The sequence below is a fragment of the Phyllostomus discolor genome, chromosome 14 (genome assembly GCF_004126475.2).
Source record: "Phyllostomus discolor isolate MPI-MPIP mPhyDis1 chromosome 14, mPhyDis1.pri.v3, whole genome shotgun sequence".
In the NCBI taxonomy this organism is placed as follows: Eukaryota; Metazoa; Chordata; class Mammalia; order Chiroptera; family Phyllostomidae; genus Phyllostomus; species Phyllostomus discolor.
In genome coordinates this window covers 34,968,163-34,994,651 of record NC_040916.2, presented here as the reverse complement: position 1 = coordinate 34,994,651, position 26,489 = coordinate 34,968,163, and the positions used below count along the sequence as shown (strand labels likewise).

At 51.6% G+C, this 26,489-nt stretch overlaps 1 protein-coding gene across 1 annotated transcript in view; it reads left to right on the top strand.

The window, feature by feature from the left end:
• Window positions 1-26,489, top strand: part of VAV3 (vav guanine nucleotide exchange factor 3) — a 254,195-nt gene that overhangs the window by 148,472 nt on the left and 79,234 nt on the right. The gene's annotated exons all lie outside the window — the stretch shown is intronic.

The window sequence follows — 26,489 nt, the reverse complement described above, 5'->3', positions numbered from 1 at the left end:
ATTTACCATTTGCGGACAAATCCTATCAGGTTTTTCATTTTTGTTCCCTTTGTGTTAAGAAATGCCCGTGCTAATATGAAATGGTGCTGGGATTGGGTTGTTTTACTTCAGTTCTGCAGTGAGATCATAGGGGTTTTCTTAAGATTATTTCATGTACCGTTTTGAGTGATAGCCCTGTGCAGCTAAACTATCTTTAAGCATACAGACTGTTCTGGATTCAGCGGTGAGCGCTGTCGTGAGCTGGCTGCCGAGTCTTAGCCACATTATTTAACTTCTTAGAGCCCTGGTTTCCTCCTCTGTCAAGTAGGGGTAAGGGCAGCTTGAATTCCAGAGAATGCGTGTCAGGCAGAGTGCCAGCCAGACAGTACAGCGGCAGTCCCGCGGCACTAAACAATAGTGACAGCTGTTGTTACCACTATTATTAATATTGTTATTGTGAATGTTGTCTTGTGTTTAGGATCCCAGCACGGTTCCGATGAAGTCTTATTTTTTTTTTTAAGATTTTATTTATTTATTTTTAGAGAGGGGAGGGAGGGAGAAAGAGAGAGAGAGAGAAACATCAATGTGCGGTTGCTGGGGGCCGTGGCCTGCAACCCAGGCATGTGCCCTGACTGGGAATCAAACTTGTGATACTTTGGCTGATGAAGTCTTATCAGGTTAGAGGGCATCTTCCAGGGTACTGTTAGAGCTCTTGCAGTTTATTGTTATTTATCGCAGTAATGAAACAAAGGACGTTGCATTAATTCAGTGGCTACACCACAGGCACCCCTTTGGTTTGGGGCGCAGGCGGCCAAGCTGGTGACGTCATACACTGTGTGTGCTGCTTCGGTGAGGTGTCCAGCGATGGGCGGCTCTCGGAGTCGAGCAGGTAGAATTGGAGCAGCAGGAGGCAGGGGCTGGCGACAATGTGCAGAGGCAGAGCTGAGCTCAGGCCTTTGCTTTTGTGGGGAAAATGCTGGGCTGGTATTTTCTCGTAGGCCCTGTTCAAACATATAATCATCAGATGAGTGAAGGGATTTCTGCAGAGGAGGGAAGTTGAATTTCTTGTCCAGAGCAGACACGTGGACTTGGACTTCGGGGTGGGCGTATCAGCTAACACAGGGCGGGGCACACGCAGGTTTGCAGTTGTTCGTGTGGAAAATAATGCCATCATTAATAGGTGATAATGCGAGAATAAACTCTGGGTTCTGTGTGCTCACAGCTGCAAACCAACTTTTGCCCCGCCCTGTATTTTGTTCCGTTGCCGTGAGTCATGCAGCTGAACTCTGGGTACAAGCCTGGACGAGATGGTGGTTATGTCTCTGTCATGTGAGAGGGCCTGGGGCAGGCAGACGAGGGAGGGATGGCGGCTCTCGCGGGCACCGGCAGGCCCCGGGTTCAGATCTTCCCACTGTGCCTCCATCAGCACTGGGTTTCTGTCCACAAGGCTGGCGACCTCGCCGTCCAGGACAGCTGCTGGAGTGCCAGTGGTAGCATCCCCATTCCAGGTGGCAGAAGGGGGGCACTTGCACTTAAGGATCCTTGGCAGAAATGCGACAAACTTCTGTGACGTCATACTGGCCCAAACTGAGTCACGTGGTGGCATCCGACAAGGGAGCCTGGGGAATACAATCGCTGTTCCAGGCAGACAGTGCTCGGCTGAGAACCGAGGCTGCATTACTGTGGAAGGGGGAGAGACGGGCGGCTGTCGGTCGTCTGTAGGGGCTGCCTCCAGGTGTGCACCGATGACACTGCGGGCGGAGCTTGGTCCACCACAGGGAAGGTGGCTGTGCTGCACACAGGGCAGCTGGGACCCTCATCTGTGAGGCTTTTCCGGGCGTCTCAGCAGGACAGTGGGACGGCCATGGAAGTAAGTGGCTGTCAGTAGTGGAGGGTTCTGCGGACTGACTACCCAGGTACATGCCAGATGGTGGAAGTTTCTTTTAAGTTTTTTTAAATTTTTAATTCATTGATTTGAGAGAGAGTGAGCATGAGAGAGAGAGAGGGGGAGAGCATAGACATAGATTTGTCATGTATTTATGCATTCATTGGTTGGGTCATCTTCTTTTTTTTTCAAGATTTATTTATTTATTTTTAGAGAGGGAAGGAAGGGAGAAAGGGAGAGAGAGAGAAACATCAATGTGCGGTTGCTGGGGGTCATGGCCTGCAACCCTGGCATGTACCCTGGCTGGGAATCAGACCTCCGATACTTTGGTTCACAGCCCGCGCTCAATCCACTGAGCTACACCAACCAGGGCTGGGTCTTCTTCTTTTTAATCCTCACTTAAGGATATGTTCATTGATTTTACAGAGGGAGAGAGAGAGAAAGAAGAGAGAGAAGAGAGATATGTGAAAGAAAAACATCAATAGATTGCCCCTATAGGTGCCCCATCTAAGGACTGAACCCACAACCCAGGTGTGTGCCCTGACTGGGAATTGAACCCTCAATGCTAGTATATCAGGGTGATACTCTAACCACCCGAGCCACCCAGCCAGGGCCATTGGTTGCTTCTTGCATGTGCCATGACTGGGGATCGAACCCACGACCTTGGCATATGGGGATGATGCTCTAACCAGCTGAGCTACCCAGCCAGGCAGCCAGGCAGCCAAGGCAGCGCGTAGCTTTCTTTGAGAACTGCTCAGAGGTGACGTCAAGGGCTTCTGCATGCGGGGGTTACGCTGTACCTGGCAAAACAGAATCACTCAGGGTTTTTTCCCAAGCCCCAGAATATTCCATGATCTTATTTCTTCCCCTCCTTCTTTGAAGCTGATTCAGCAGGAAAACCCCGCACCCCCTCTGTAAGACAGCCAGCCCTGCCTTGTCTTGTGCTCGGAACATTAGAATAATTAGAAGACATTGCCCATGGTCCACCTTTTGCTATTTTAACGCACTTCCGAAAGTTTTGGCACTCTCATTCGGTCGGCCGCGGAGAACAACAGAGAGAACGGAGAGACCCTGCACGGTGAATGGCTGCGCGGGAGAACAGTGAGCCCTGAGCCCACAGGCCGGCTCCTTCCAAGTGTCCTGAGCACCGGCGGGTCCCGGGGTCCTCCTGGAACATTCTAGGGTGTCGCTTGAAGGCACTCTGGGAAGGAGAGGGAGGCACTGGTTGGAGGCTGGTGGGGAATCGAGGGAGGTGATATTTTAAGGCTGATGAAATGCTTGCCAGTTCTATTTCGAGAAGATGGCAACTCTGCTGTTTATAGGCTGATTGGATCATTTTTATTTCAAAAAAATTGCAAATCACCTTTAAGGTGTGAACACCGCTCTTAATTTAGAACGTTCAGAAAGACCGCAGGAAAGCATGACAACCGATAGAACAGTAAGTATCCAGCAGTGTGAATCCCCCCCCACCCCCCGGTGGCGGCCTGCCCCTCAGCCCCTGTCTTCTCTAGGCACGTCCCGTCCCAGCTCGGGGGCTGTGTCCTCTGACCGCTTTTGGCCATAGCCACCTGCAGCAGTTAAGAAATGCAGGGAGCCACATCCGAGCTTGGCAAGCCTCCGTGAGAAAGGCTGAGCAAGGAGAACAGCGGCGGTGACCCACTTGGACATGGCAGGAAGTGGGAGGTTTTGTTGTCGTTGTTTCATCTTTGCCCTTGAGTTTGTTGGGTCAGTCGCTGGGCCGGGTGGCGTTCGAGAGCCGTAGTCCTGGCCACCCTGCTCTACGGGCTGCGTCAAGTCTTTAAGAGACTGATGGACACACGTCACTTACTCTGACTCACCTCCCAAGGGCCCTTGGCCACTCTTTCCCACAATTCCACGTCGTTATCTTGTGAAGTAGGACGGCAAGTGTTTTTAGTAGCAGAAGCTAGTTCCTGTGATGTCAGAAAACGTGGTCGCGAGAGCCTATAGTGAGGATTGAAATGTTGCTGGGAAGCCGTGTCCGTGTCCCCCAGCCCCTGGTCCCCGGGGGGCGTGCATGGATTCTGTTAGGTTTCCGAAAGTGACATTGTCCCATGTGTGTCATAGCTCAGGAAAGTGGCCATCACAGGAGCATCTCAGTAACGGTGGGTGCGTTCGGGGCCATGGCCTTCACGGCGGAGTCTGAGGCCTTGGGTCACAGCGTGGTCCTTGTCCACCAAGGTCCTGAGATGATAAGCACCCGGCCTGCAGTCCTTTGTCCCAACCTGGAGGCGGGTCTCTTTTTCCTTTGCCCAGAGGCTGGACCTGGAGGATGGGGCGGTTTCTTTGTTTCAGAAGTAAGTCAAAGTTGGGTAAAATTCAGAAATACAGAAATTGGGTGATAGGATAAGAAGACTTTTTTAATGGATGAGTTAGAGAAAGAAAAAACAGGGGGCAGAAGAGGATTGCCTGCGGTAGGAAGCGGTAGATTCTGAACCAGCCTCTGTAGTGTTTACTGGGCGGAACCCGAAGGCCCTCTTGCCTGGGATCTCTCCTGAGGCACTTGGCACCTAATGCTTGAAGCTCTCACAGTTCGTAGTTACTCCCTCGAGTGAAGAAAGCCCCTTCCATGGCCCACACGCATTCTTACCGCTGTCTGAGAACCCTCACTGGGTCTCGTGGGCCAGGCACGAGGCTACGTGAATTATCTGAGGGGCAGCAGCCCCGAAATCATTAACGGCTGCTGAAGTAGCAGCCCAGGAGGGTGTCCAGTTCAATGCTGAGAGTAGGCGGAGTGGGGAGAAGAGAAGGAGGAGGTGTGGAAACCCCAGAGCCGGGGAGGGGCTCGGAGACCAGGCCGCACTGCCACGTGGGTGGTCCAGGGGCAGCCCCCGAGCCTCGTCTCCCAGAAGAACCCTGGTGGAGGAGCATTCTCCAAGTGAGGGGGTCTGGGGGTGCGCATGTGGCCCTTACGCCCCACAGATCCGTGTAACCCGAGCCGCAGTGTTCCTTTGTGATGCATTTGCCATTTACTCCCAGAAGGAGCTTGAGGTCACTCGCTGTAAAAGGCCCGCATGCCACAGGATTAACAAGGAGAGTCTCAACAGCCAGAGGTCCGTCGTTCGGCGTCCCCAAGCCCTTTCCCCGGCTCGGCCCCGCCGGGCTGGCGCGTCCCCTCGAACGGTGCCCTCTGCCGCGGGGACCCTCGGAGCCACGGGTGTGCGCTTCACGGTTTACATATACAATTATACTTTATCAAACAGAATTTGATTTAATCTTAAGATGTCGCCCGGGCAGTCTGGACACCAGGGAGACAATTGCCAGAGGAAATCGCGCTCCTTCTGCAAACGTGGATGGCGCGCTTGCCTTGCTCCCAGCTGCGGCTGGGAGCCCCGGGCCTCCAGCGATGAGGGAGCGATTGCAATTGAATTTAAATACTGTAACTTCTAAATAGAATCATTTCTGATTAATGTATAATGGATTGAGTCTGAAGACTTGAATTCTTGATATTGCTGTTGAGATAATCTCTTCCTCCCAATGCACTTACCCCGTTATGAACCGGTGGTGGCCCCAGACTCGCCCTCTGCCGCAATTGGAATCGGTTTCTCACCAACCTCTGCGGGTTAAACCTGCCCGCTGTGGGTCATCCTCACCCTCACCTTTGGCTTCTCCGTCACTCCCCGCCCCCTCCCAGTTAGCCCGATCTTCAGGAAGCATCCAGGGCGTTCTGGCTGGGTCTTGCCCGACTTGAAGCCCTTCATTGGCTATTGGCTGCGTTCGGTGTGATGTCAGACTTCCTAGCAGGACCTAAGAAGGCCTGCGGTGGCTTCATCCTCTCCGTCTTCCCGGGAGCCTTCCCTGCGCTCGGTGTGCGGGTGAGGACGAGTGTGAACCGGTCCTGGAGCAGCGCACGGGCCTCAGGCGTTCACCCCGGGGGGCTCCCTCGCCAGGACAGCCGTGCCTCCTGCCCTCTGTGAAGCCGGCCCCTCATCCTACGGATGGCGACTCCAAAAGTCCCTGGTGAGAGAGGCCTCTCCTGATGACTGTGCTGCCTGCGTAGACTCGCCTCTCCTGTCGCCTCTCACGACTGCAGCTGGACGGCAGGACAAAACTCGTCCGAGTGTCCTGTGGATAGCCTTCCTCCCGCCCAGCAGTCCCCACGCGTGATAGAGAGAGTCTGTCACTTGCCCGCCCCATTTACCTCTCTTTTTCTCCTCCTAAACAAGGGGGATTCTTCCCTCCCCCCCCTCCCCCCCCCAAGGAAGAAAGCTAGGTTGAACGACAGGGTTCCTACTGGGAGAGAAAGGGGAAACACAGTTTTATGGGTTTGGGAAGTGGAAAGAAAGCTTCGGATTTCGGTGGGAGTGAGGGTCCGGACTAATTTTGGAGTCTGAGGGATTTGGAAAGGGGCCTTTTGAAGTGTATTTCTGTGGATTCCGAATTATGTTCCCTTGTATATTCTTTGAAATGCTAAGTACAGAATGAATTTGGGTTTTTTTTTTTTTTTTTTTTTTTTTGTTATTGTGGTTACTATAGGTGTGCCTTCAATGCCTCTGGCCAGGGAGAGAGCGCCTCTGCTGGCCATCCTGGGATTTGCAGGAATAAAGCTGCTGGGTTACAGGTCGATTTAAGAAGACACATGGTTAGGTGTCTTCCGAGAAGATGGCCTTTGCTGATGGAGGAGAGGCCCATATGTACAATGTCAAAGATTTGGCAGCCACTTGGACATTCTGTTGTGCAAATGTAAAGGACTTTGTGTGTATCTTTGCCCCGAGGAGGATCCTCTAATAGGCACAAAGGCATCAGAGGATTCTCTAGCAAACCCAGACTCCAACGGCCGAGACTGCTGGCCGGGTGGTCATGCCACTGCTTCCCTCTCCTCCTCTTCTCCACCCCCCATTCGCTTCATCGGAAGTCTGTCTGGGTCTTCTCCAGTAAATGAGTGAGTGTCTGTCAAGGCCACACATTTTGTCTCTCAGAACAGGAGGCCGCATCCTTTCCCTGTAAGCATTCACAAGGCCAACATTCGGGGCTCCGTGGACCGAGTGCTCTGTGTCACAACTCCTAATTCTGCCACTGCGGAGGTAGCACAGCTGTAGATAACACACAGCCGAAGGAGTGAGCTGTGTCCCAGTCTCGGGTGGCGGGCTGGCTGAACTTGACCTGGAGCTGTAGTGAGCCGGCCCGGTTTCACAGCGCAGGGAAGCTGAGTTAGGCCTTGGGAATGGAGGGACTGTGTGCACCGCCCCAGTGATCTCAGCTGTCCTGGAACTGCAGCGCGGCCTTTTGTGGAAGGGTGATTTTTTTTTAGTAGCACTAATTCCTATTTAGGTCATCCTGATGATTTACCTACAGAATGTTCTCTGCTCCACCCAAACCCAGATGCCTGGATGAAGGATCTGTGTTTGGCGTTATCCTGTCCCGTCCCACTAAGTGTCAGCTACCAGATTTCACCAAGGGTTATTACGTGGTGTATCGGGAAGGGCAGCGAGGCCCGCAGAATCTGGGTCCGTGACGGCCACGGGCAAGCCCCTCCGTCCTCAGACGCCAAGCCTGTGGGTTGGCGGGGTGTGCAGTCGGGGACGGCTCTCTGTGCTCTTGAACTCGCTTCCTCCCCAGCAGTGTTGGCCTCGTGCCTGCCGCTTATTCTGAACTCTCCTTCTGGGAGAACCGGAGGAAGTGAAGGAAGATACGATGGTCCTGTTAAGCATCGGCCCTAGGGTGAGCCTTCCTGGATGGGCTGTGACACTTTGACCGCGGTGGCACTGCTTGGGCACTCGCTGGGTGCCCAGAGCCGGTCAGGGCCTGTTTGGAAACTGGCAGCCGTACCCGCATAACTACTGAAGCCTCCTCCTCTACCAGGCATCTCTGTATTCGTTGTCCACGTGCATATTATTTAAAAGTTACTTTCTCTAAAAACGACCCTTGATTCTTTCTCCTTGAAAGGCTTTCGTTACCAGCTTCTAATCTGGAGGATTTGTTTATGGTTATGAAACCCGTGGCGACACGATCCCTTGCCCCTGGGCCGTGCGGCGTCTCGGGCGCTGACCTAGTCACACTCACCTCCCGAGCTGAGCCGGCCCCCGCCGCCCCCTGGCTGCAGGGTCACGTCTCTAACCCTCAGGACTGGCAGTGAAGTGAGTGTGGGGAGCTGAGCCTCAGCCTCCTGGCGGCAATAAAAGAAGCAGGACACGGGACGGTGCTCAGAAAAATCACAGCTGTCATTAAATGGAAGTTTTAAGTAACCCGTGTGATCCAGAAACATGTAAAAGCAATTCACGCATGGCGAAGCAGGAGTAAATATGAAATCGTATTCTTGTTCTGCTGTTGCCTGGTGGGCATCAGCCTCACTCCTCTCTGTCTGGGTATATTTAGTGCTCGTCTGGCATTTTTCTGGCCTTCCTAAGCCTGCTTGTGGGGAAGGGGGAGTAAGTCACAGGCGGGGGGAAGAACGGACACGTATCAACATTTCCGTCAACAAATAGGCATTGCTGCGGTGAGAACGACATGCGGGTGGAACAGGTGAGCCCAGTCAGTGCTGCTGTCCCCGGGCTTTGACAACAGAGCCTCTGATCTATTGTGCTTTCTCCTTCTGACCTGAGTGACAGTGCAGCCAGGAGCGTGTGCCCCGGCCGGCCGGGACCGTCCCTGGCTCCGGCCTGTCTGGGTGGCGCAGAGATGGGCACAGAGGCTAAGTCTGTCCCGGCGTCGTTGGTTACGGTGACTGGGCTGTGTGTGCGGTGGCCTCTGTGAAGTGAGTTCCGTAACAGCGAGCAAGCTTTAAGTCTGAACCGACCTGTTACTGTCCCCTGTACTACTTTCAGGGTATTTCTTGGTAAAAGGATACTAGAGCGTGGGAATTACCAGTTTGGGCTACACAATACCAAATAAGCTGCAGTTGAAGATCGGCCGTCCTTACGATGGAGATAAGGGAGAACCTTCAGTTTCCCTCTGGATGGGGCAGGAAGACAGAGCCGTCTGGGGGAGAGATGAGGAAGTCGTACCACAGTGGTCACTGAGCGAGACTGGGTACTGTCTCTCTGCGTTCATTCATCGGCTCGTGCACTTCTTGAGTGTCTCCATATGCCCCGGAACTGCCCTCAGCATTAGGATATCACCAGAGATAAGACCGTTTTCTTCCCTCATGGAGTTTATGTTCTAACGAGGCTTATGTTTGGGAGGCCTCATTATTCTGGCAGGGCACAGCGGTGGGAGACCGCACGACACACGAGACGGGTCGTACCACGTTCTTTTGGTGGAGGAGCACGGAAGTGGGCATTCTAACACAGGAAAGTCCAATGGGCTGTAGTGCTGCTGGGAAAATGCCGAAAGAGTGACCAGCCCTCTAGGGAGCTAGGAAGGGCGTTTGCACCCGAAGGCTTTTAGTCTTCATCTAGAAGCAAGGAAGTTGTTACAGGTTAAGTGTATATATTTTTTTGCTTTAAATAACTAGGAAAAATTGTCATTTGCCACTAACAAGTAATATAGAAAAATTAATTTGTTCGAGATGGATTTCCTCCTGTATTTCCTGAACACCAGTTTGTAGCGATAAAAAGACCCTCAGAAACTATTCTGCTTTGTAAACTCCTAAACACTCTGAAAAACACTCTGAAGAGGAGTTTCAAGCTATTTTATTCCAACCGTTTAATGCCCAAGACTTTCCTACAAGTTCTTTCCCAGTGTAGCCTATGCTTGAATGCCTCTTGTGATGAGGAACTCACTACCTATGCTCATTCTTTGCTTAGCTTGACTGTAGAAAGCTCTTCCATACAGTAAGCCGAAATCTGTCTTTTCAAGTATGATCCTATGATCTCCTAATGTTACTTGTAGAACCTATCTTTTTTTCCTGTGGGGCACCTCTTCAGATATTTGGAGATAGGTATTCCTCCAGGTTCGTGTTTCAAAGATTCTTTCCCTTGAATACATAAAAACAAGCTTCATCGGGGATGATTCTTTCATTAACTAGTGTAGTCGGCTGCTAATCTGCAGGTAAAGAGATGGCTGGCTCAGTGGAGTGTTTAATTTCCACCGGATATTATGGCCAGGGTGTGATGCCAGCTGCTGTCATCCCCACGGACAGTAAATGAGTTTTCATTTTCAAGGTGTTTAATAATCGATTTGAGATCTTCTCCTTGGATTACACATAGCATTTTTCTTCTGGTTCTGAGTATTATAAGGAAGATTTCAGATTTTGAGTCCTTTGTGTTAAGGAGTGTTTAGTCTGGTGAGATATTAGGATAATTCCTTGCTCTTATGGACTGCTTTATAGCTTCCAAAGTGCCTTTGAATAGTACCGCATTCTGTTCTTAAGGGGTCCTGTGAGGCATTATCTTTTTTAAAAAATTCAGAAAATCAGGGAGAGGTTCAGTATTTTGTGTGTGTTTTTCGGTTAACCAGGGACAGAGGCGGACCTTAGACCTCGGTCCAGAGCTCTCCCCTCGCACCACGCTGTCCCCTTTGCAGTGGGACACCCACTGCTGTCCTCCAGAGACCCAGGTTTTCGCCGCTTTGCGCTAGGTAGGAGCCAGAGGTGTTCTGGTGGCGTGTGCTCCACACCGGATTAAGAGCTCAAGGACTTCCCACTTAGCTTTTAGTTGCCGTTGGATAAGAATTGGAGATTTTCATGCCGTCAAAGAGTAAGTGACATTTTGCACACATTTGTAAGGGTGACTTGGGCTTCCCAGACTCTCCTTGGAGTAAAATAAATTAGGATTTAATTTACAAGTTAATTTATTGCCAGATTGGTCACCTTACTGTAGGGTTAAACCTCATGCAGTTTATGCAAAGTTTTTAAAAATAATTTTTATTTGATTGAGTGGTGTTTTCTTATTCTAGTTGTCTAGCTAGCATGATGTTAGTCTCAGAGTTTAAACCCTCCTTTTAGAGGTAAAGGAAATGGGGAGAAGAAGCCACGTGGTCCGAGACCAGCCCTGGCCAGTCGTCGGGAGGGGGCGCTCAGACGAGTTCTCGAACACGTGGGTGTCTGTTTCCATCCAGCACCTGGGTGCCCCCGGGTGTGTGTGACCAGGGCCCCTGCAGGTGTGGGCCCAGGGTGGCAACACTGCCGTCGCTCCCCTGCGGGCAGCCTGGCGCTGACAGCGGATGGCTTCTCCTGCCTGGGAGGAGCCAGACTGCAGGTGGTGATCCGACCCACGTGCCTGGCCTGTCTGTCGCCTGTTGGAGGGGCAGACTTCCTCCCAAACATCCTTCTCTAGGAAAAGTGTGGGAGCCCAGGCCATCTTCCTCAGTGGTGATTCGAATATTCCAGTGGTCAGTGGTTCCTAGTGGCGTGGTCAGTCTTCTCTGTGTCTTCGTGTTTGCAGTATGGCCGTTTGCACGGAGCAGCCGGCCCTTTGAACAAGAGAAGGTGACTGGAGCAGTCACAGACGGCGCCCCGGCCGGGCGGCTCAGCTGGTGGGAGCGTCACCTTGGGCACCAGCGTGTTGCAGGTCCGGTCCCCAGCTAAGAGGCCTTTGGGAGGCAAACTCACACTGATGCTTCTCTCTTTCTCTCTTTCCTCCCCCTTCCTCCCTCTCTAAAATCAATTAAAAAATATTCTTGGGTAAGGATTAAAAAAAAAGTCACAGATGCCCTAAATGGATGGGCATTGTCAAATAAAAAATTTCATTGAAAATACTATCCTGTTTTAAGTTTGCTATTGTTACGGTGAACCAACAAACCCTTTTAGTGCTTGTTACTCTGAAACCTCTCCTTACCTCAGTCCCGGGAGAGAATTAGCGTTCGCCGGCGGTGAGGCCATGTCTCTGAGCACAGGGCCATGGTTTTTATATTCGCTCTCTGAATCGTCACAAAACCTATTGGGGGTAAGTTCTGTGGCTGCAAATGAGAAACCAAAGACCAGAGACGTAAGTAGCCTGCCTGAGCCGCCCAGCTTGCGGGGGTGGCCCCGCACCAGGCCCCCTCGGCGTGCCACGCTGCCAGGCGTGCTCTCCCAGGGCTGTTCCCAGAGCGCATGTCCCCCCGCAGGGATGAGAGGGGACGGAACCGGCATCCTGTCGGACCCAGGTGTCCCGTCTCCTGACCAGAAACTGCAGACTGCGTGTGGTTTCTCCCCTGCTCCCCTCCCCCGGATCGTCAGAGCGACCAGAAATAAAACCCGTCTATTACTGTACACCAGGTTCGCCTTCTGTAGTCTTTGACTAATGACTCGTTGGTGGGAATCAACGTGGGGATCTGTTCTTTGATAGTGCATTAATAATATATACACATTAAAGCTCCCTCTCAGAGATTATTTGAGCTCTGACATATCGAACACTGGCATTTTAAATTAAAGCTGTGGCTGTCGGTGCATTTTAAAGACAGGCTCGCTCGGAACAAGGGTTGCATGCGTAACAAGCCAGGCCCAAGGTCACGGTTTACGGAGGCAGGACTCTGCCCCGGCTATTTAACTGGGGCGAGGGTGGCAATGGCGTTTCTCAATTATCGCAATGCCCTAAGCGTCTTCCAGACCGAGAAAGAACGCCACTGTTTTTTTGCGGGGATTTGATTTACTCGAAGAAACAGCACAGAGCAACCTAATGGGTTTTCTGCATTACCGCAGACACTGGGAATAATGAATTAGAGACTTTCGTGAGTCCTTCAAGCTAGGAAGGATCAGGATTAAAATGATGCTCAGGGACGGTGACGAGTGGATTGAGCCTCAGGCTTGCGTTACCGTCTCGTCTTGCGAACACTTTTCCGGCTGGTTGTATGCAGCTAAGCACCCTTTTCGCTTGTGGCATTGGACTTGTGCAAGATGGTAGGTAAGTGGTCGGTGCTAAGCCTTTTCCTCAGTATAGAGGATCTGGGGACGTTTTGTGCTGGACACATATACACACTTCTACACGTACAGTTATGTGAACCGTGCGTCCTCACACACGTGACACTGTCCTCATGACAGTGTTCCCCTGGGGCCGTGTGACAGAGAGAACCCTAGATTCGGAACCCCAGAGGTCAGGAGCGGTGCCCACTCCGCTCACCGCAGCCTTCTCATAGATATAGGTCAGTTAGCAGGTTGGCGATCGGGGACACTTGGCCCACCACACAGGAACTTACCCAAAGCCAGGGGATTAGCAGGTAGTGGGATGATGATCGCTCTTCCAGGGCATGCCCTTTATTAGAGGGTTCCTATTCCATAAAATGGGGCGTCTACCTTTCCCCAGTACCCCTGCCCGGGGACCAGTGGGTGTGGGGTGGAGGAGGAACTCTCAGCCAGTGTTCCCCAGCGGATATTAGCAATAGGACCCGCTATTCCACCATCCATGTGACATCAACGTATGGCTGACTGTGGACATGACCGATTTATGTTCAGCAGGCGCTCCTGACTCTGGAATATGTGATACCAGCGTGAAGCCTCACATTTGCAGGATAGAGTGAGGTCCAAAGTGAATTAGAAATTTAATTAAACCTCTTGCTTGTTCAGTTGTTTAATGTGTTGTGCAGTCCAACTTGCAATTCCATATTCAATTATAATAGAACTCCCCTTAGATTGAGTTTATTGGGGGGTTTGGAAATGACCCTGAAAGTGTATTGATGGTTTAAGAGAATCCTCAGTTTTATGGAATTTCAACATAAGAGACTGAGTGTTTTAGTGTAGGTTTGTATTGACTCTTGGTATGGACACAGGTCGAAATGGGCAAAGCCCACCAAGGCTGACTCTCGTGGGCTTATGTTTAATGTAAAATATGGCCAGCCGGCCACTCTGAGCATACCAGACAGGCTGACAATCTGAATATCTGACTGAGAGGGGCAGTAGTCAAATATTAATTTTAAATGTTTATTAGTAGGCTGTTTGCAAGTGGCTTTTGAATTCATTTGGAAAGTGAGAATTCACATTTATGTGAAATTGCCAATAAACCTGATTTCATAAAGGTGTTTGGAGGTTAAGTGCCTAATTATTAATTTACGTTTGAGTAATATTCTTCAGTAATCTGGGGGGAAGGGAAGGCGGCTGAGGACAATGTTGATGATGAATAGCAATGAAGGCTCCAAGATTCTGAGATGTAACTGTGTGGATCTTATCCATCACCCCACAAACAGAATAGAAAACCCAGTGGGAAAGGCGGTGTCGTGGGGTTCAAAGCCAGGGGACAAGGAGAAAGAAGGTGAGGAATGCCTCCCGTCTGACCGCCGACTCTCCCGGGGGGCCCCGGGCGGGTCTGTTTCTGTCTCTGGGGCTCTCTGCATCCATCAGTTCAGCGGGGGGTTGAACACTGTGTGCAGCCTACTTTTTTCTTGCATCGCTAGCAACTTTGCTCTTCTACTTGCCTCCATGCAGCCTCTGTCTCGAATATGTCGAAGGCTTGTGACTGGTGAGAGAAGCCGGGGGCGGTGCGTTAGCTAATTCTGATAGAAAAATAATAGTGTGTGTTTATTCCTCTTTTTCTCAACCCTGCAGTTGTGACATTTTTCGTGCTTGCTTTCTTTCGGTTCTCAACAACATGTCAGTCACTACTCATGTGCGTGCCTGCATGCACGTGTGTGCCCATGTGTGTTTATAAGAACGTGCATGGATGTACACAGCAGATAATAACAGTGTGTGGCCCCTTTGGGAAGGCTGAGGCTTCCACGCCCTCATGGTGACGCTATGCTTTGAATTCTGTGTACCTGTTCTGCGAACCATCACGTAACTTCTGTACGCCTTATTCCATCTATGGAAATGATTAAATGACACTGAAAACTAGTTTAATTAGGCTAATTATAAATGAAGGCTCGCTTACACTCAAAGTCATAACGAGTAAGATTCACAGTCTATGACCATTCCGTCGAACATGCCCTTCTTTGCAGCAGCCAGAGACACTGGCTGAGAACCCTCCAGCAGAAAGCCCAGGGGCTGTGTGGTCCAGGCAGCTTTATCGTGACTCGTTTCCAGTGAGGAGGGCCCTTGGATATTTAACACCTCATACGCCAAAGCATTATTATGTAGAGAACGGATGGATTCCTTTAATCAGTAACTTCTTCCGGGACGGGTCAGGGGCCAGACTGGGGAGGCCGCGGTGAGCGGCCGGCAGTCAGCGGTCAGCACTGTCCGTGAAGTTTAATAAAACTCTGCTCTGTGGTGATGTGTTTGTCTTCTGCGAGCACCTTTTTTTGGGGGGGATGGATGGATTGGTTCACCTGTGCGTGTGCTCCTGTGCCGCTTTTCCTCTGCTGAACCGAGAGCACTTTGCAAATATCAGAGCTCGGATTCCTAAAAGATCACTGTTTTTTTTTTCCAGCAGCCCGGAAGGTAGGCTATCACACATCATCATTTAGTTCTGCGATAGAGATATTGGTAGCATTACATTAAAATCTTTCATTAGAGATTTTTTTTTCCATCCAGCAATGGCCTAAATTTGAAGGCGGTTTGCGTTTGCCTCCCTTGGTGAGAATTGCTGTTTGAACGGACACACTTCCCAGGATAACATGGTCACCCTTGTTGCTCTAGGGTGGGGGGATAGCGTGGGAATAGAAATGGTCCCTGGGTAAAAGAATTCCTGTGTGGGAGCCGAATCCTTGCCCAGGAAACCCAAGAAACGGGCTCTGCTTCGCCCTGGAAGTTTGCTCGGCGTGAGCAGCAGTTTTACAGCTGGCTCGGAAGTCAGTGACCCCTGAGTGTGTCGTCCGCCGTCCCCAGGGCGCGACGGCCCTTCCCTTCCCTTCACGCCGAGTTCTTCCGTGAACTTCCCACCGTCTTCACGGAAAACCCAGCTGGTGGGTCAGCAGCCTTCCCGTCGAGGGTAAGGCCCGCCCCGTGATCATAATGTAGTGGCGATGATTTCGTGGTTAACTGAGGATGATGGGGAAAAGTACTGGGACCGTAAGGCATGAGTTATATGCAGGCTAATGCCAACTATGTTGAAGTTCCTCCTTTGAAACCAGCCAGCACACAGCACATTCAGTCTCACATTTGTGATTAGGGGTCACAGTACACGGAGTCGGGGTTCTGTCATCTCTGGCTGCTGTTTGTCTCTCACTGGCCTCCCTGCGGCAGCGTGCTCACCGGGAGCCCCCACTGTTCTAAACTGCCCGTCTCCGAACCGGCGTGCCGCTCTCCTATTGGTTGGACCTTTAATTTGGACTAGTTTTCCACTCCTAATGTCACCGTCTCAGTTTAAGTTTTCAGACCCATCTACCAAGCCTGTGACAGGGGTCCTGGAAGCTGTCTCCCTGTCCCTGGTCCCCTCCGCCCCCAGCGTGGCTGCGGAGTTTTCTGCCCGACACGCAGACACAATGTGGGAGTCCGCAGGCCGGTCTGTGGTGCTCACCTGTCGCCCGCAGGCGGGGATGAGACCCCGTGAGCGTCCACAGGCCGCTGCCACCGGCCCCGCCCAGCTCCAGCCTCAGGGTTTCCAGATCTAGGGCTGTCCCCAGACTGAGCCCTGGGGGTGCCAGGACATGCCAGGTGCCCCTGCGGCTCTGGGGCTCCGAGCACCGGGCTCTCAACCAGCCGGTGGGCCGGGCTCTCCTGGCGTCTTCGAGGAAACACCTGCGCATCTTCCCAGCTCAGATCGAAGGCAACTGCTCTCTTTCCACGCCCTCCACGCCCCCACCGACCTGCACTGGGGGGCTGATCAATCTCTTCTTTATTCTCCTCCCTCCCTTACCCCTCCGGGGGCACTTGGTTAGATTTACTTCTTTAAATTCTTCATCTTCGTCGCAGATGGGAAAGGCCCTAAGGCCAGGGTCTGGGTGTGTGTGTGTTGTTTTTTTTCTCTCCCGCACATTAGGCATTCGATACATACTTATCGAATAAAGGAGTGAGCAGAGCAGTGGGGAAATAATATAAGACACTTTTCAGGTGGTAAGTGCCACGTAATTTCAGAGAAAGGACAGATCACGGGGTCTGCAGTGAGCCAGGAAGGTCACAAGGAAAAGGCAGGGACCCAAACCACAGGGTTAAGTGGGGTTGGGAGGCGTGCAGGGAAGGAGGAATATTCTCGACCAGGAAAAGCCGCCTGGAGCTGAGGCTGCCATGAGCCTGGGAAGGCTCCCATCACTAACCGGGTGTCCTCTGAGCTCGCGATCAGATGCTGCTGTCGGAGGGACCACGTTCCTCTCTGACGTCCTTCCGGTGCTCTTTGACCCACACGGTCATTGACAGGCTCCTAGGCATCGGGCAGCATCTACCGGTCAGATCAGAGCTCAGCCCACCAACAGCTTCGTGAGTCTGGGCGGGTTACTTCGCCCTTGCGAGCCGCAGTTGGGAAGTCACGGAGCGGGGATGTCGTGTCTTCCTTACAGCGGTCGCTGCAGCATTCAGTTACAATAGTGCTGGTGACCGCTTATTCCAGTTCACCGTGAGTCAGGCACGGGCCAGGCCCTTCGTGTGAGTCAATGCCCTTAACCTTGTCGGTGAGATGCCGTGTTCTTGTTTTACTGGGGACACAGTGGTGCTGCTCACGCACGTATGGTGGAATGAGAGACGCCATCCCAGACTGTCTCGGGGGCTGGGGAGGGACACGCTGCTCTGGGTCGGGTGGCTGGCAGCGGCCTTCAGCCATTCCCGAGCTGCTGGATCCTGGGCTGGTCCACGAAGCCGCCTGCCGCCTTACGGTCTGACGTAGCATCAGCTCACCAGCTGGGGCATCCCGCGGTCGGAGCGCTGAGCTCAGTGGGTTCGGCACGGCCACAGCCTCGCTGAGGGTCCTGCCCTGCCCTGCGGTGGGCCATGCTGGTGGGCAGGGACTCTTCTCCTGGTCACCATCCAGGGGTGGGCTGCCTGCAGATCCCCGGAAACCAGGACTCCCTGAAAGTTCTGTCTCCTGTATTAACGTGGAGGTCCTATCAAACAGAAGTTGAGGGCATTTGTTCGAGACATCAGTACCCAACATGTGAGTTGTAGCACTTGGACTTGCTGGTTAGGTGACCCTCAACACTTCACTTAAACTCTGAGAGGCTCAGCTTCATGACCTGCAGACGGAGGTGACAGTACCTATTCACGGAGCTGTCGTGACATTAAGTGGGAGAGTGTGCAGCCAGCCCTCACGGCGCGGCAGCCACCTGGAGCCGTGCAAGGAGGCTGGGCTGAAGATGTGGGTTTCTCTTCCCAGATGAACTCGGGCTTGGTGCTCGGGCCAGAGTGGACAGACAATGGCCGGGGGCCGGTTTGGTCACTTCCCACAGGCTTTTGTGCACACGGCCAGAAGGTCATCTGTGAGGGACAGAAAGAGCTCGAACCGTCTTGCTGAGCTGGCCATCTGTCTGTGGAAGGGCCAGGCCCAGAGGGAGAATCCAGGCAAAAGCCAGAGAGGGCCGAGCGGAGGATGATGGTGGCCAACGAAGGACAGCTTGCTGCAGGGCTGAGCTGCGGGGCTGTAGGGGCAGGTCCCGCTTGGGTGTCGGCGTGTGTGTTGGGGAGGGGTCGCTGAAGGGCGGTGATGCGCACAGGGGCTGGGCCCGGCGGCTGTGGCTGTGACTTGGGCCCGGCAGGCAGGCGAGGCCGGCAGGGGAGTTCTCAGGGGAGCAAGGGCCCCTCCGTGCAGCTGTGCACGCTGAACCCGGGGAAAGGAGGGGGCTCAGGAGGCTCTGCAGGCTGCAGCCGGTCCCCTGTCACTCAGAACACAGCCTTCCAAGGCCAGGGATTTAACTGTGGCTTGTGACACATTGTCTAGAGCATCGCAGACAGGCGAGTGTTTTTGGAAATGAGTCCATTTGCTAGCATGCTGGGAAATTTTTTGAAGGCAGTATTTTTTTTTTTTTTTTGAGGTCAACTGGCTCATGTGTCTGTTTCGAGCCAGTGAGACTGTTCGGATTTCTTTTTTGTTTTAGGAAGAGCCACTCGAGTGTTACTGTTCTGTGTGCTTTTGGCCTCACTGGGGAGTGTAAATGATTTCAAAATGGTTAGAGACTGTAGGGCAGAGAATCCCAAATCACAGGGCAATCTGAAGTTCGTTGACGAGGGTGGTGAGAGGTGTGCTTCGCAGAATATTTTACTCGGAGTTTCTCTAACGTAATTAGTTTCGAAGGGAAACAAAACAAAATAAAACAAAACCCAGCCTTCAGCTGAAAGGCAGGAACTGAGGCTGCATTCAAGGCTTCATTGCGGCAGCTGAAGGTGTGTTCGGGCTTTTTGGCGTCTTCTGAAATCCTAAACATCCCCTTCGCTGTCTGCTCCTCGGGACACCCGGGGAGTCTTCTCGGGTATGGATTTATTTCCTCCAGACTCACGGGCGGAATGTTGTCGCCCCAGTGCCGGGGGACGTGAAGCAGCACGTGGCGTGAACGGTGGACCTCAGCCGCTCTGGGCCGGAGGCCGCGGGTGGGCGTGTGCTCGCCGTTCCCGCTGTGCTGCGCACTGTGTGGTGTGAAGGCAGCACCGGGTCTCCTTCAGGCCGAGGCACAGGCCGCAGAAACTTTGGGCTGTTCCTCCCTCTAGGGTCGCCTTGGTGCTGGGAGGGGGCTCGTGTTTTCCTTTTGGAGAGAGAGACACACCTGCATTTGCTTCTGTCCAGACGCCGTGGGACACGCACGGCTTTTGTCCCATCCAACCCTCGGGGGTCAGATGCACCGGCCGCCCTTGCAGCCTCTGCTCCCCTTGCCCGTCCAGACTTTTCTCCAGGTCTGCCAAACGCTGTAGCAGTTCCCAGCGCCGGCATGCACTGCCTTCTCAGAGCTGTGTGCGCTTTCCTTCCAGCTCAGATGCTGAAAGCTCCCCAGAGGCCCTTGCCCTTGGTTTAGGTTGCTGGCCTTGTGGTTTTTGTCTGTCAGCCCTCTGCAGCCCCGATCGGCTGTGGGAAGGACTTTAAGACCAGCGCAGACATCCCGTAGCAGCCTGTACACTGCGGCCAGTCATCTAACTCTAGTTTCCTGCTCAACGGGCCCTCCCGGCCCACCCCTCTGGACTGTTTTTCTGTTGTGATCCTGCTTTCTTGGGCCCTGATTCCATTCCTTGTGCCTAAACGTGATCTACACACTTGAACCCACACATGGTTTTCTGGTCCACCCTAGACCTCTGGGCATCCGCTCTCAGGCTAAGGGCTTGCTTTGCCCGGTGTACACCTTTGTACACCAGCGCCTTCTCTCTCACCTTGATGAAAGTTTTCCTTGTATCGGCTCTGGCGTGGGGACTCTCCTCTCTGCCCCTCCGCCCTCCCATCTCTAGTTCTTGTGTCCGGTCCCCAGACAGTTCTGTGACTGCCTGCCACGCGGCTGGCTCTGCAGGTCCCACCCAGGTCTTTCCCTTCTCTGTACATCGTCCACGCGGGAGCCCTGTCTCTTCAGTGCCATGGCCGGCGTGCAGAGGGCAGGCGCCTTCCTGACCTCGGAGTCCCCCAAGGCCTGGCATGTGGCCACACCACTGGGAAGGTCTTCCCTCCTGGTCTGTGTTATCACAGAAATGTGACCAATGAATATGCCTTTTCCCTTCATAAACATAGTTAACGTTTTCAAGTGCTCGATTTCTCTGGATAGTCATGTTTGGTTTTGGTAAGTGGTCGTAGCCTCCATTCATGCCAAATTTAGATTGAACTCCTGCCCAATTTGTGTTGAACCTCTGGAGTTCAGTGTCAAACAGAGACTTTATGCACAGAGAATGGAATGTCCATGAAAGGTTTTCTTCCTTGATCATCCTTGAAGTTGAAGGGCAAATCCCGAGGAAGCTTGTAGATTACCTTTCTGAGTCCCTCTGGGGTCCCCAAAGATTGCGTTGTGGCCATGTCATCTCCATCTTCCCGGGCTTCTGAAACAGCAAACTTCAGTATTATCAGATGTAATTTAAAATGTGCTGCGAGAGTTAAATCACCATGCCGACCCCAGCACTCCTGGCTCACGTTATCTGGACTTTTTAAATTACGGTACGGCTTTACTGGGCCAGTGAATGAGAAAATCCAGATTCTCTAGGACCTGTCCCTGACAGGAAGTAACTAACACAGCGCTGTTTTATCCTGAACAGCGAGACGACTTTCTCTCTCTCTCAGTCACGCACCTCCAAGAGGAGGAAAAGTCTGTCTTCATGGAAGAATTGAAGCGAAGCGAGATAGCCCAGATGAACTGGGGCTCCATCGCTGGTGGAGGGAGATGGAGCCCCTGTTGTAGTCCCAGTGCTAGAAAACAACCAGCCCGCATAGGCACTCAGTGCATTTGTTGGGTGTCTGACTAAATACACGGTAATAATAAGCTTTAATGTGCTCATTACATGTCTAATTCGAGCAAAGCTGTATTCGCATTGATTCAGGATACAGGGGTGGGTTGGTCACCGTTCACTCTGTTCTACCCGTGCGAGGCCTCTGGATCTTCCATGACATCCCTGTCACTTAGGGCAGCAACAGCGATAACAGGGTTAGCATCTGGCATTTGTACGATGCTTCTCATCATTTAGTCCATAGAGTGTGTAGGATGCATGTATGTGTGTTTTCATTTAATCTTCAGAGCAACTTTGAATGATGCAGAGAACAGGTACCGACCAGGGGCAGGTCCTCCTCCTCTCACCGCCGGGCCTTCGCTTCAGCAGCAGGGATGGCAGCTGTCACTCTCTGATTGGTGGAGACACGAAAACAGAAAGATACGTCACGTGCCGAAAGCCACACACCAAGTGTGTAACAAATCAAGACCCAAATTACATGCAGTTGGACGTTTTTCCCACTTTAAATTGATCGTGGCTTCAACCAACTTTACATCTCACTCAATAATTTCCTTGAGATGCCCCAGAAACTCCATGACGGATGTGTATTTAAAATTACTACAAAGCCCACGTTGAGTGGAAATAAAGAAGTGCAATATGTAACCGATAAGGAAATACTATTTTTCAGAGCCAAGCATTGTCTTCCTTTTATTGGTATTTTGAAAGTATTTGCTTATTTCCTGAGATAAAAGACCAGGCATGATTTGGAATATAAAGAATAAGATTTGGATGTGGTTTGTAAATCTCTTTTTTGTTTTCATTCCTTGTGTGAACCCTTAGGGATAGGGGAAGGTGTCCCTTCGGATCCTTGTTTTTTGTTTGTTTGCTTTTTAACTTGGTTTTCGAAGGACCTGTTTGTTTTTCATTTTCTTACTTGTTCAAATGTCCAGCACTATAATTAGTATATGGTGGTGTTATGGGAACAAATTGGGAAAAAACAAGCAAGGATTTAGGATAGTTTATTTACTGACAGATTGTATGAAAATGTCTTTCAGACTTATCTGCTGTCTACTTGGTGCATTTAATTTCACAATATAGGATATTTTATTTACTTTCTAAATCCTCACCCAAGGGTATGTTTTTATTGATTTTAGAGGGGGGGGAGAGAGGCATCATTGTGGAGAGAAACATCCGTCGGTTGCTTTGAACATGGGCGCCCCGACTGGGAATCAAACCTGCAACCCAGGCATACGCCCTGACCAGGAACCAAACACCATATAGGATAATTAAAAAACAACTATTGGGGCTGTATTCTGTAATTTTTCATGTTGACAGAAGAAAGGAAAACACAACAACAAAATCCACCACTTAACGAGACCCTTAAACATTGAATCTTACAGGGAAGTCTAAGTGTGAGGTGTGAAATGATCAACCTTATTTTCATTTTCGGCTAAGGCTTACTCTAAATGCGCCTTTTCAGAACTGGAGGCTTCAGAAGCGCCTGAGACGTGACAGAAACCGCATGGGCGCACTGTTTTGGTGTTCTTGGATGTTCGGCGGGTAATTCTGAGAGCGTATAAGAACTTGACCTACACTGACCCCTCTGACAAGCTCGCTCAGGGTCTGCTCTGCCTCTGGGGCACTGTGTGGGGTTTGTATTTCAGACCCTTTCAGGTCCCTTTGGGGCGCTGGGACTTGTGCGTTTACCTGATCTGTCTTCAGTTCTCCTGGAGACATGATTTATATATAAGCTAATGCCAAGGTAGCAACAGCCTTTTATTTGTTTTCGAAACTTCTTCTAAATTTTAATCACTGCCACCTCTAGATCCAGTCTTGGAAGATTTGGCACAAACGTTTGCCTTATCTGTAGATAACTTCCGTATGTTTAGAATGATTAATTCCTACATCTGAAAGCCGTTGGACCAGTAAAAGCTTGGTACCTGACTTAGGGGACACGGTGGCTATTTAAATGATGATGTATAGATGAACTAGGTCCTGTAGAATGGCTCTTTCTGCACTGTGTCCGTGGCTCACATCGAGAAGAGTTAGAAAGGGCAGGCACACAATTGCATTTGTAGGATGTTGTTGAAGGTCTTGGCTCCATATCACACACTGTGTCCCTTTTATGAAAACCCATCAGAAGCATTTTTCTTACACTTTGGTGCTAGAAACATTTATACAGCTGTCCCAGAAATAATCCTATTTTCCTCTTCACTTTGGTGCAAGGAAGTCGGGCACTAAATCTGTAACCATGTTTAATAGTTCATCAATTATATGTTGGGGTATAATTGTGTGTGTTAGTCGGCAATGAAGGAATTGTTCGAAATTTATAAACTAACCTGAGAAGAGATGGCATACTTATAATAAAATATGCAAGCTTCTTATTCAAGAATTTGGTTAGTTTTAGTTGGTTGAGTACTTTTCTATCTTCTAAGTTTCATTCACACGGAACCTGAACGTGTCATGCTCAGGTTTGTCTTAGACGTCTCTGTGCAGACAAGAGTGAGCTCGGAAGGCTTGCGTTTGCCGTCTTTAAAGGACTCTACTTGCCAGGTGGCCCTGGGAAGGCCGCTGGGGACCTGGGTTTGGGAATGACCCCGGGGTGCTCAGGGATGAGGTTATTTGGTGGTCCAGGGTGCCTCAGTTCCTCGTGGAGCCTGCCCAGACTTCCTCTTCTTCTCTTTTTTTAAACCGTGTGATGTATAGTGAGCACCCACATCCCTTCCTAGGGTTTTAATGATGGCGACCGATGGCAATGGCAGAGAACACCGTGCGACCAGCCTTGTTTTCTAGGGTCTTAAATGAGGAACCTGGCAGACTAGCAGTGGGAGGTTCAGGGATGCATTCTAGGCAGACTGGATGGGCCACGGAAGCACAGAATTGTGGGTGAGGAGGATACGTCTTGTGGGAGTTGTGGGAAGGTCTTTGTACCCGGCGTGTGTATCTCATGAGAGCTCGGGAGAGAAGAGTCCCGCGAGAGGCGGCAAAAGCCGGGGTTGGAAACCCTTCGTGGCCACTGCTGGAAGTTTTCACTTCGTCCCGTAGCCGGTAGGATCCAGCAGAAGTCTACAAGGGAGGGAGAGAGATCATCATATTTGTATGTTTTGAAGGTAATTCTGGGAATAGTGTAGAAGATGGCCATAATTAGGGAGAGAAAGTGGGCGATGGAATAATTAAGGGCATTGCCACAAGTAGCTGAGAGATATCAAGGGCTTGGATTAGGCAGGGAGAAGAGAGAATGGACCCGAGTGTTTGAGGAGGCATTCTTAAGGCCGAATGAACAGGAACTGATTCGTGTCGGGGAGGGAAAGTTGGGGCAGGGGAGGGTCCCGAGAAAATGAACATGCAGAGGGTTTGGGGGAGAGGGAAACCTTCGTTGCAATTCTCTTGAGTTTCTAGGTTGGAAGACGGAGTGGGTGGAGACGGATGGAAATCAGAATGAGCTACATTAGGAGGGGTGGGGAGCTGAGGTTTGTGTGCCTTGGGGGCTGCAGGGGATCCAGAGCTGGAGAAGGGCGAAGACGCCCAGGCCAGGAGGAGGGGCGAGGCTCTCAGCTCCAGGCCGGCCCCAGAGCAGGTGCGAAGAGACCGCCTGAGGAGACAGGTGAAGCTGCAAGGAGCCCTAGAGCGTCAGCGTACCTTGCCTTGTGAATATGGGATTGACCTATTAATTGTATAAATAACGGGCCCTGTATGAAGCAAAAGCAATGGGCACATTTTATTGAGAAATCTGAAGGATTCCTTCCAAGTTCTCCTAAGTACACTGTTGTACATCAAAGCAGGTCACCCAGATGCAAGTCTCTGTGTCGCTGCCCGACCCAGCAACTGGGTGAACCCGTGTGTGACCCTCCGTGTGAACTGACAGTAAACCCATGCCCTTAATCAGTCTCACGATATCCACCCTTGCTTCATTGTGGAGGATTCTCTCCATAGTCGCTACAAAGGCTTTTTCTTTCTTTCTTTCTTTCTCTTTGGAGGGAATCAGCTCAATGTGACGTCAGCCCCTGTCTAAGACCTGCCCTGTTCCCCTGGCCGGCCTCTCTCTCCTCATCTCCCATCTCCCGTCTTTGCGAGTGGGCCCCAGCCTAAGGACCCTTCCAGTTCCTGCCTCACAACCCGTGTGGGTGGTGGGTGTTCAGCAAGCATGAAAGGAATGAATGAATGAATGAATGGCCGTGGCAGGTCTGTGAGAAGCACATGTGAGAAAGGACACGGAGAGCCCACCCACGTGCCCCACGCACTAGCTGTGTGGTCAATGCCACTTGTGATCGTTTTTGTCTTCGTGTTGGCCTGCCTGTCATTCCGACGTTCCTCTGTCCTCTTCTGTTCCGATCCACCTGTCCACTCCTCCCGTCCAGCCACCGCACTGTCCTTGGTTTTGCGTCTCTATGGGCAACGGGCCATGTGTGTCGGCATCTCTCTTCCGTTGATATGACTTCAGTAACTCCCTGGACTTCTTTACACCTGCCCTCTCCTGAGTAACCCCAGTTCTTACTGTGCTGAAATAATTATGTATGGCTTCGGTCCCAAGGACACCGAGCACCTAAGGACCTTCCGAATGGGAGCCCTCTGGGGATCTCAGTCCCGAGACGCCTAAGCGCTCTCGCCGCTCAGAGAGCGCTAGCCGGATAGCATCACGGATGTGTGGGTCGGGAATCAGCAGTTCCCGCACGATAGCCAGTACTTATCGAGCCCCAGCCCCGGGCCAGGCAGCGTCCTCAGCACTTTACATGCACGACCTCACTCCGCGAGTCTGGTTTGATTAGTATTCCTGGTTTCCACTTACCGGCTCGCCCGAGGTCACGCTGCTAGCGGGTTGGAAGCTCGGGCTGGGGCCCAGGTGGAATTCCAGACCCCTGCCCTCCGCTCCGCTTTTCTATTCCGCCGCGCCCCAGGAGCAACTCGGGGTCAGCGAGTTAACTTTCATTCTCTAGCGTTTGATTTTAAATTTTAAAAATGATATGCAGTTCTGGTTTCAAAAGCCCTTCCCTGGTTCCTCCCCACGGTTCTGCTTAGGTCGTATTTCCCTGATGGCAACTACCGTCAACGCTGTTTTCAGAATTTTCTTTATTATAAGACTTTCCTTCTTGACCTCGCAATGTGATTCTCCTCTCAGCTTTTTGTCCTCTGAAAAGTCAGCATATTCCTAGTTAGCTGGGGAAAGTGTGGAACACAAACGGTCCAAGGTCAGCCTGAGTTGACCCTAAGAGACAGTTGTCCCACCTCCGTCCCAGCCAAGTTTCTAAAATTAACGAAATTCTTAACCCGTTTGGGGCCCGTTGACGTGAGTGTCAGCCTGCAGAAGACCTGCTTCTCGTCCCCAGCTCTGGGCTGGTGAATTCCAAGAGTCCCCAGGACCCACGCTGTTCCTTGACGGTTCGACTCTGACTGTGTCGCCCCGACGCACACAGGAGAACGAACAGCGCTTTGGGCTCAGGAAACGGGGTCGGATGCTCGTTTCAACGCCCGGCTCCATGGGCTTGAGCATCCTGTGTTTTCAGAGCAGCGTGAAGAAAGTTTCGTTTCCAGGTTTCTGTCTTTTCTCTACACCCCCCTCCTTTCGTGGAGGAGAACGCTCTGGTTTTTAAGCAGTGACCCAGACGCGCCCTGCGGAAATGAATGGCTGTG